General features: G+C 34.7%; 1 pseudogene; it reads left to right on the forward strand.

The window, feature by feature from the left end:
• Positions 1-1,079: 1,079 nt before the first annotated feature.
• LOC122894503 lies at positions 1,080-2,107 on the forward strand (annotated as a pseudogene).
• Positions 2,108-11,712: the final 9,605 nt, after the last annotated feature.

An 11,712-nucleotide genomic window follows, 5' to 3' on the forward strand; every position in this document is an offset into this window, starting at 1 on the left:
CCAAGAATAATCTTCTCATGCCCAAACTCACATAGCCCTCTGCTAAAACTGTCAATCAGATCACTGAATTAACAATAAGTCCTGAGGAGATTTGTATTTTTATCTTTCCTATTTTATGAGACTATTTCTTTAAATGACAGTAATAAATACAAAATGCATGTCTCAGCTTCCAAGTCCAAAAATTCACATTCACAGCTTATAAAATTTGTTTCTTCTGGACTTAGTGACATTGTAATCCTAATGATGACATCACTTTAAAAGCAAATTTATGTATATATCAGGTGGCTAATATATTTCTAAGCATGGTTAAATGAAGATAATTCAAGCATCTATTTTGGTAATTAAGAAGGAATCCTGAAATTTGCACTGAAAATAACTACTTTTGATTAAGAGAGTGGACAGAACAAAAAAAGATCTGCTGCTTCTTCAAACCACACTACAATGACAGTAAACATATTTTTAAGGTTTAAATACAGAAGCACAAAGAGAATAGGGGTTTAATGATAGCTACAAATTTTGGAAATTATAAAATAAATAGTTGGCAGTAGGACCCAGCAATCCCCCCTCTGGGTATTTATTCAAAAGAACTCAAGTCAGATTTCAAAGAGATATTAACATTTCAATATGCACTGCAGTGTTATTCACAACAGCCAGGATATAGAAAAAACTTAAATGTCTATCAATGGATGAATGGATTTTAAAAAAGCCATATAGACATACAATGGAATATTACTGAAGAATAAAAAAGAAAGAAATCCTGTGCATTTGTGACTGCATAGATGAAGTTGGAGGACATTATGCTAAGCGAAATAAGTCAGTCACAAAGGGACAGATACTGCATGAATCTACTTATGTGAGGTATGTGAGATAAACTTATAGAAAGGGAAAATACAACAGTAGTTTCTAGGGGTCTGGCGTGGGGAAGAAACAGGGAATTACTAATTAACATGTACTAAATTTCAGTTATACAAGATAAATAAATTCTAGAGATCTGATGTACAACACTGTGCCTGATAACAGTACTGTATTTTATACTTAAAAACTTGTTAAGAGACAACTCTCGGCATTTCGTGAACTTGATGGCCGAGCCTCTGGAGCAGCATCTAGCTCTGCTGCCCTCCCCGTCTCGTCCCCACCGCTGCACCTGCCACGTGAACCAGGGAGGAGAAACCCCCCACCCAGGCTGCAGCAAGCTGCACCTGAAGAAGCTGACCCTGGGGATCACCCACATATTAGAATCTTCCCCAGGTGTGGTAGAGGTGGCTATCATAGAGAAACCCCTGCTGAACATCGGATGATTTCTTCATGGGCACAACAAGATAACTGTGTGCTACCTGAGGATGTGAAGAATTTTTACCTGATGACCAATGGCTTCCCCAAGACATGGAGTGTGAAGCTGGATGATGGGGCATCCATGGCAGCATGGCCATTGACAGCATCTCAGCACTGAGTCAACTCAACCAGTCTTCCATGTGTCCACTTCCTAAGGCACCAACTCTGGCAGACCTGGAAGACGATGCACTTGAAGCCTGGGAGAACCAGCCAGAGAAGTCTCACTTTGGTTCTTGCAGCGTGATGTGTGAGCATGGGAAGGGGGAGGTTTGCCTTGTCTACAAAAGAGGGAAACCAGTGTTAGCACAAGACACTGAGATCTGTTCCTGGGCAGAGCATGATCCTGGCATTTTCTCACGGGCACCTTCACCGCTTACAATCACCTGCTCATCAGGCAGCGGGGCCTGCTGCAGTGGCAGTACGCCTTCACCAGCTATGGCATTAGCCCCCAGGCCAAGCAGTGGTTCAACATGTATAAACCCATCACCTACAACACAGACCTATTTGCAGAAGAGAACAACTCCTTCATGAACAAGCTGGATCCCAGCAAACTGTTCAAGAGCAAGAACTAGACCTTAAACCCCAGATAGGGGCAGTCCAGCCTGCAGGTGGTCAGAAAGGGCCTCCTCCTCTAAATCCTCATCTAGCCCTGGAAACTCTGTCTGGATATGAGCACCCCTACTTCCCTGCCAGTCCCTCAGCAACGATTTCCACGCACAGATGGCTGAAGGCTCAGATTCTGAGTGGCACCATAGGACTCTTCCCATCTGAGTGAGCCAAATCCTAGGCTTTCTACTTCCACTGGTATTAGCCAGGAGTTCAAGGGCATACTCAGGTCTCCCCCAGAGTCTTTTCCTCATCTCTTGCTTCTGAAAGCTGTGGAGAGTTTCAGAACTTGTTTGTTAAACAGAACTGTTAAGACTTTTCCTCTCTTTCTACCTACGACCCTCTACACCTGTCATCTGTGATTAGAGAAATACCCTGAAGAAACCACTGATTTTGACCCATGAAGCATTAGAACTGCGCTGTTCAATTGGTAATCACTAGCCACAGGTGGCTGTTCAAGCTATATTAAAAATTCAATTCCTCAATTGCATTAGCCACATTGTGAGTATTCATGTGGCTAGAAGCTTCTGGATTCAACAACAGAGATAATGGAACATTTCCACCATCACAGAAAGTTTTGTTGAGCAGCACTGCATTAGAGTATTTTCATGCTGCCTCTACTCAAATCAGTTCCTTTTTATTAGAAAATGTGGATACATTAATTTGGTGGGTCATAATACTCCATGAAAATGCTTGAAGATACAGTTGAATGTGTTATTTTTATTTTTCCTAATTCTCACTCTGGTCCTTTTTAGTTTCCTATAAAAGTTTGTTGTTTCCAGTTTAAAAAAAAAAAAAAAAAGCCAAAAACCTGTTAAGAGGTTCTATTTCATGGTGTAGTCTTACTATAATTTTAAAAAGGGTGTGACTCTGGAATCATTTTTTCAGCATCTGGTTCATAAATGCAAGTATTCTATCAGTGAGAAACCAAGAGTTCTTCCTCTTCTGTGTGGGTTACTGTTTTCTGAGGAATCATCCTCTTTTTTTTTTCTTTTCTTTTCTTTTCTTTTTTTTTTAAATACATGGTGTCACAGGCAACACTTTCCTGGAAATAGATGGACAGAAAGTGGGAGCAGGGTTGGGCTAGGGTTCCAACTGAATCCTAAAATTAAAAACCACTTGAGTTTAACAGAATATGATCCAGACCTTTCGATTCTATCCTGTGTCAGAGATATCTGGATGAGGAATATTACCTCAAGAAAGCATAACTGCATTTATCACAGGGAATTGGATAGAATCTTCCATATATACCTTACTTCTGGCTGTAACTGTAGCTCTGAGAGAAGAATAAATTAATAAGCAAGAGAGAACGGAAGCAAGTGTCGTTTACCTCTCAGACATTTACAAAAACACCAGGTGAAGCTATTTTCTCAGTTGAAAAATAATCTGAGAAATTCCACATATTCAAAAAAATTTCAAATATTCAAGATAAAATCAATGAAACAAGATCCCAGACATAAAACATAACTGTCTTTTAAAACCAAAAATTAAAGTTGAATACATTCAATTGGGGGAAAATATTACCAATTATGTAACGACACTCAGGCTTGCCTTGGATTTCTGTTTTCTCTTCAGCAATAAATGCCAGAAGTCAGCATGGGTCAAGTAATGGAGTTAGCAATGATAAGAATTTATTGTGGGTTCACTATGTGTCGGACACAGTTTATCCACAGCAAAGTCCCTATTGGTAAGAACTAGTGTTATCTCTCTTTAAAAAGTGAGGGAATTGGGGCTCAGGGGAATTACAATTATTATCTCAGGCCAGACTGTATGAGGTGATTGACACAGGAATTATAGCTGGGACCTCAGGATTTATAGCAGAACCATTGTAATGTGCTGTGTTCCTTCTTCTAAAATGCAGGATGAAATAATTTTAATATTTACATAAAAAAAAGCTAAAGGCAAGATGTTTTAAAGCATGCATAAATTCAGAAGAAAACATTCTCTACTTACCTAACTCAAAAAGAAAACAAAGATAAGAATATAAGAATAAGAAATGTGGAATACAAAATAATTGGTTGGAATCATTTAAAACAGTTATGCAAAAAGGACATATTGTATAAAATCTCTGAATTGAAGAGTAATACTCTGCATCTAAAACCCTAGCTTATTTTAATGCAAATCAGAAAGTATGGGAGGTGTGTTTCCACATTAAATAAAGCAAGCTAAAATTTTTGTCTTACAAAGAGGAACTTTTATAAAATTATACTAAATCTTGAAATCTGGTAGAGAATTACATTCAAGTAAAGAGATATATTTTCACAGAATGCAGAATATTACTGAAAATTTCAGAAGAGCTTATTTAAATATAATGGATTTCATTATAGCAATAAGCTATAGAGTAATAGATCAATAAATGATATTAATTTTAGCATCTATTGATATCTCAAGTAATCTATTACACTTATGAATCTTATGCCAATGGTCAAAAGATGGAAATTTCAATCAGCTTTGTTGTAGTACCGTTAGAATGTTTGCCAGTAATGGTTTGAGGCATATTTATTGCACAGAAAGGAACCATAAACATGGCAGTGATAAATCACACAACCAGAAAGAGAAAACAATAAATAAAAATAATGTACAAACACCTCATACTCTGATATGTGTCATTAGTAGCGAGAGAGTATCAGTAATCATTTTTGGTTACTATCAACATTCTCTTTATTAGCATGTTGTGTGCTAACCATGGTCTAATGTAAAGTCTGAATCACTTGGTCAGTTGTGATTAAAACTGAAAAAAATGAATAAACCTCTTATTTCATTATAAAATGAAAATTGTACAGAATTCATAAGTACTTTCTCAGTGTATTTTGCCTGAGAACAAAGCAATAGAAGAGATTCATATTATAGTACTCTGCATTTCTATTGTTATGCATTGGAGTTAACAAAGGCGATTTTATTATTATTATTATTCCAAGGGTGTTTCTTGCTGTCACTTACATATGTGATTCAGGAAACAGCATAACATATATTACCTTTTTCACGAAGGAAATGGAAGATATTCATTAGTTCTGGTTAAACAGTCCAATCCTTCCTGTCAAAGTGCCAAGACAAGGTCTCTTAGATTCATGGTAACAAATCCTATAACAAAGGAAATCTGAAAGGTAATTAAGAAGGCCTAAGGAGCAATTGGATCTTATCTAAGAACCTCAAAAAGTGACATGGCACATAATACTAAGGAAACAGCAGAACCAATCAATTTGTCAGTCTTTCCCTTCTGTCTTGTTCTGCTTTTTGTTTTGTGAGTGGAAGAACAGCTGTGGAGAGAGCATTGTGTGCCCATCATTATGCCACTTAACATTATAATTCCCTTAAGATTGATTTACTTCCACCCGGGACATTCATTTTCTGTCTCAAACACCCCTACGTATGTAAGCAGCCAAGTATATACAACATTATCTATTTACACTTTTGATAATATGAGTGTTTAGCTTTGTCCTTTGAAATATGCCCTCTACAGAACACAACTTCTTTTTCCACTTTTGAGAAGCTAGAGTCTACATCTCAACTTTGTAGCTATTGTTTAATGCAAACTCTTTCAATGCACGAATGTTGAATATTTTCAGTTACAGAAAGATAATTTAAACAATCAAACGCTTTGCCAAAAACACGTCATTTGTTTTTAATAGTCTCTTATTTGCATATCATCAAAATCATTTCACATTATAAAGCATCAGCTTAATGTACTGAAACCCCACATGGTAAAATAAAAGGCCTTAAAGAAAAGAATAAAATATTGATCAGCGTATAATTTGTTTCTTGATCTACTTTTGTGAATACACCTGCCAAGAGACAGATGTGAAATGATTCTAGAACAGTAACACAGAACAACATAAACTGGTAATTAACTTTAATGTATGGCGAAAATATAAACTTAAATATGATTTCCATTTGAGTTATAAGGTGTTAGTATGAACTATGACCTCTATAAAAAAGTAATTATTCTGGAAAATTATGTATGTTCCGATGTGAAAATTTTTCCATTACCTAGTTGTTAAGGATTTCTACCCTTCTTTGAGCTTCCTTCTACTGTTGAGTTAATGAAACAAAATTTTATTCAGAGCCTGTCTTATACAATATACTCAGGAGGCAAGTAGTAGGAGACAATGCTTAGTTGGAGACTCATTTTCTACACTCAAAAGGCTCCAAAGTAGGATCTGCATTTAGTCTGGGCAGTCAGTGGCTTCAGCCGAACAGTGGCATGTGTTATTTCCCTATGTTGCCTATTTTGAAGTCTGCTCAGTCTTTTACAGACCAAACTACCACACATTCCGTCTTCTCTTTCAATCATCAGTTCTTCCAGCGGCAAAGCCCTGCTTCGTGTTCCTTTTCTTTACTTATGGGAACTCTCCAGGACGTAACTAGTTGGTCCGAACAGAAATGAGTGACTTAGATTAAATGATAAAGGCTTAAACAAATTTGCTTTTAAGATCTAATTATTTTACTATAGTTACTTTACTAAAATACAATTTTTATTGAATGCTTTGTATGTATGAGGATCTAGTCTACATACTAGAGGTTCAATGAAAACTAAGACACGCTGTCGGTGAGTTGATGCTACCTCTGGGTTATCTCAGAGAGAAACTAATCTTCAAAAGAACAGCGGGTCTCAAATTCAATGTAACAGAGTCAGATATTAGAATCGCATTTTGTCCTAATAAAATCATGTGCACTTCATTATGTCCAAGTGGAGTTTAGTTTATAAGCTTTATAGTATGCATAATTAAATATCAAATTAATTTTTCGTATCTGATGTTTATTTGCTGATTTAGCTATGTTAACATACCATGATGTTTTATTTTTATTTTTTCCTCACAGAAATCCTGGGTATCTTTTTAAAAGTTCACTTTGGGGATGATTCACATGCAAAACTCGATGAAGCAGCATATTCTTTGCCACATTTGTCTTCTTAATTATGGAAGGAACTGTTCCTTATAACAATTCTGAATAGCTAGTATTAATGTGAGTATGGCTTTCCAAAGCAGTGTCTCTTGACAGGTTATCACTCACGTAGCTTGATTTGCATTATCAACAACTAAGAGGACTTGGAAGGCCAGCAGAGTATGGCTAATATATCAGGAGCTTGATTTACAAAATTTCCACAGGCAAGTCTGTTTGCTGGACATCAAATTAGGAACATGGGTAAGTTGTAATTTACAATTGCTTTCAGGCAATGTAGAGATAAAATACTTAATTATTTATTAATGAAGTCCTAATTAATCTTCTGAAATGCTTTTGTGTGGATGGAAACAAGGTTTTATCTTAAAAGGCAAAATATCAAGTAATTAGCAATATAAAAATTGTGCTCTCTTACAGATTCACATGTGCTTCCGATGTCCTCAATCTATGTACTAATGCTGACATCTAATGCATGAATTATATTATCTGCTTCAGTAACAAGATTTATTTAGAATTTAGTAATAAGGATATAGGTTGTGTGGCCAATTATTTAAAAGTAATTCTTAGGCCTCCATTTTCTATATATATATATATATATATATATATCTCTGCTTTACAAAATGTTGGCTTCATACACATGTAATTCATTTTACATAAATTTTAATTAAGATTGGTCACATATGTTTTAATTAAACATGACAATAGATAAATTTCTGCTATCATTTCTTTTTTCTTTTTTTTTTAAAGATTTTATTTATTTATTTGATAGAGATCACAGATAGGCAGAAAGGAAGGCAGAGAGAGAGAGGGAGAAGCAGGCTCCCCACCACACAGAGAGCCCGATGTGGGGCTCGATGTGAGGCTCGATCCCAGGACCCCGAGATCATGACCTGAGCCAAAGGCAGAGGCTTAACCCACTGAGCCATCCAGGTGCCCCTCTGGTATCATTTCTTAAATAATGGTATTTATTATGGAAAAATATCAAAATAGATTGATATATGATTACTGAGAAAAAATATTATCATAAATATTACATAACTTCCTTGAGTTTTTAAGACTTCCTTGATTTAATGAATAAATAGGAGACCAAATATTAAAATATCAAATGCTTAATTAAGATCTATCCTTTCAGTTGCATTTTTATACATGACTAATGAAGTAGCAGAAAGAAAAATTAAGAAAACAATCCCATTTACAATTGCACCAAAAAGAATAAAACATCTAGGAGTAAACTCATGAAAGTGGAAGGTCTGCACTCTGAAAACTACAAAGCATTGATGAAAGAAGTTGAAGATGACACAAACAGATGAAAACACATTCCTTACTCATGGATTGGAAGAACCAATATTGTTAAAATGGCAATATTATCCAAAGCAATCTACAGATTCAATACAATGCCCATCAAAATGCCAACAACATTTTTCACAGAAATGGAACAATCCTAAAATTTGTATGGAATGATAAAAGACCCCAAACAGCCAATGCAATGTTGAAAAAGAAAAACAAAACTGGAAGCAGGACAATCCCAGACTTCAAGTTATATTACAAAGCAATAGTGATCAAAACAGTTTAACACTAACACAGAAAACAGATACACAAAGCAATGGATCAGAATAGAGAGTTGAGGAATAAACCATATGATCATAATCAATTAATCTACAACAAAGGAGACAAAAATTATATAGTGGGAGAAAGACAGTATCTTCAAAAAATAGTGTGAGGAAGTCTAAAGAATGAAATTGGAACCACTTTCTTACACCAAACAAAAAAATAAACTCAAAATGGATTAAATACCTAAATATGAGATCTGAAACCATTAAGTTCCTAGAAGAAAATATTAGCAGTTATTTTTTTGACATAGAAACATTTTTTTAGATGTCTCTTCTGGCAAGGAAAACAAAAGCAAAATTAAACTGTTGAAACTATACCAAAATAAAAAACTTTTGCACAGTGAGGGAAAGCATCAACAAAACAAAAAGGAAACCTACTGAATGGGAGAAGATTATTTGCAAATGATATATCTGATATGGGGTTAATATCCAAAATATATAAAGAACTTGTACAAATCGGCACTAAGCCAACCAAATAATCTAATTTAAAAATGGGCAGAGAAATTGAATAGACATTATTTCAAAGAAGATACATTACCAAAAGACACATGAAAAGATGTTAAACATAATTAATCATCATCATGTGAAACAAAACAACAATAAGATATTACTTTACATCAGTCAGAATGGCTAAAACAAAAACACAGGAAATAAAAAGTGTTGGCGAGGATGTGGAGGAAAAAGAGCCTCATACACTGTTGGTGGGAAATTAGTACAGCTGCTGTGGAAAATAGTACAGAGATTCCACAAAAAATTAATAAAATTGCCAAATGATTCAGTAATTCCACAAGTTGGTATTTATCCAAAGAAAAAGAAAAGACTAATTGGAAAAGATATATGTAACCCCTCTGCTTACTGTAGCATTATTTACAATAACTGAGATACAGAAGCAACCCAAGTGTACACTGGTAGATGAATGGGTAAAGATGTGATATTAAAAAAATATATATAAACTCAACCAAATTACAGTATAAAGTTGTATTCTTCTAAGGAGTCAGTTTTTAGCCAATGTTGAGTTTAAAAATTAGTATGCTGAAACTGATAGTTCTGCTATGTATTTTCTCTCCTCAAAAATGACATACTATTTAATCCTCCTTAAAGAAATGGATTTTAGTGTGTAAGCCTGATGATTCACAGACCTGTACCCCTGGGGTAAATAATATATTATATGTTAAGAAAAAAAATAAATGGATTTTAGGTTGTTCATTTTCATAAAAAAAAAAAAAATATATATATATATATATATATATATGGATATTACTCACCATAAAAAAAAAGAAATCTTGCCATTTGCAACAACATGGATAGACCTAATTTCACTTATGAAATAAGTCACTCAGAGAAAAACAAATACCATATAATTTCACTTATGTTAAGAAGCCAAACAGATGAAAAAAAAATTTTTTTAAAGAAAAAAAAAGAAAGAAACCAAACAAACAAAGGGAAAAAAAAAAAAAAGAAAACAAAAACCAGAATCAAATACAGAGAATAAATTGGTGGCTGCCAGAGGGGAGGTGAGTCGGGGATGGGTGAAACAGAAAAAGGGGATTGAGACTACACAATGAACACTGACAGAGAGATGTACTGAATTGCTGAATCACTATATTGTATACCTGAAACTAATATAACAATGTATGTTCATTATACTCAGAAAAAAAAAAAACTTTCCAAAATACTCCTTTTAGAAGGTCAGCTTAAATTTTATCAGATAAAAAGATGACAAAATTTTACAGATGGGGAAGCTAGTTGAATAAACTGGCCCCAGATGACAAGCTAAACAGGTGGCAGATTAAGATTTGCAACCATGATGCCAAGTTCTCTTCATTCAAGCAAATAAAGTTCTGCTTTTCTAAGAACCTTGTACAGGTCCCTCAGGCTTTCCAAGACCTTACCTTCTTTGTCTAAAGAGCCAAGTATCTTAACTAGATATTCTTTCCAGTCCATTTCATAACCTAAAAGCGTATTTCTATGTTTCTAAAAAATGTGCTGCTTTTAGCTTCTCCGTTCTTCAGGTGTTTATTACTTGAAGGTGGGAAGAGATGACTCTTGAAATAAATTTTTAAAATACAGTGAAATGTTATATTGTAATTTCAAAAAGAGTTCAAAAAGGAAATACTGAAGTAATCTACAATACCCAGAGAGAAACTCGTGTAGCAGATGGAGCTTGCTCATGACCTTGAAGAAATGGAAGGGTGTGGAGAGACAAAAGGGAGTCCAGGAAGAATTTCCTTGTGGTGCTGTGGTAGGGACAGTGAAAGGTGAGGCAAGCTATCAAAGGAAGACAACAGAATCTGCTGAGGATAAAGAGGTCGATGTCATGGTACTTGACAACATGCACAACTAAACTATCTGTTTATATGTTATAGGATAAAAGTAACTAACTCTCTTCCCAGAACTCTCTAGAAGTGATTGCAGCTAAGTGAAAGAAGAGCTGATCATTACAAAGTGGCATAGGCTGGGCTCCTGGGCTAAGCATTATTTTATGTCTTTGTTTGCTATCCCCATTTCTTTCCATCAGTGGTCAAAATAAGGAAGCAAAAATCGAATTAAGTTGTCAGATCAATTGCCTTTTCCCTCTTCAGGTCAATGAAGTAAGAAGTTCGAGAGAAGGGAAAAAAAGGAATATTTCAGAGCAGCATCCACACAGAACATGTGCATATGTGAGTACATAAAATGAAAATTTAAACAATGATCACAGTTTACTAAATGTTTCAAACATATTATTGCCTTTAGTTCTCACAGCACTCCATCATTGGTATCATATATATTCCTACTTTGCAATACAGGGAAATAAGTCTTAGGGAGGGTAAGTAATTTTCCTGTTATTCCACAATGAAGAGAATTGACCTAAGAATAAAAACTAAGCAATCTGTCTCCTAAAACTGCATTTCATTATTTTATGTTCCTTCAAAGGAATAAAAAAATACAAAGTCTGGTTTCCTCCTCAACTATTAATGTTAATATTTTTAAGGAAAAAAAATCACATATACTAAAATATATACATATCTTAACTGTACCATTCCATGAATTGCAACAAATTTTTAAATCCTTGCAACCAAAATCATCATAAAGATATGGAAAATTTTCATCACCTTAGTAAGTTCCCACATGCCTGTGGAACTTCCTATTTCTATCATTGTAGGTTTTTTCCATTCATAAAATGGAATTGTCAGTATATAAACTTTTGTGGCTAGATTTTTTAGTCAATAAAATGTTTTTAATATTTAACCATGGTGCTATATGTAATGGTAGCTCATTCCACCCC

Source organism: Neovison vison, chromosome 13, assembly GCF_020171115.1.
Source record: "Neovison vison isolate M4711 chromosome 13, ASM_NN_V1, whole genome shotgun sequence".
NCBI classification, from domain to species: Eukaryota; Metazoa; Chordata; class Mammalia; order Carnivora; family Mustelidae; genus Neogale; species Neogale vison.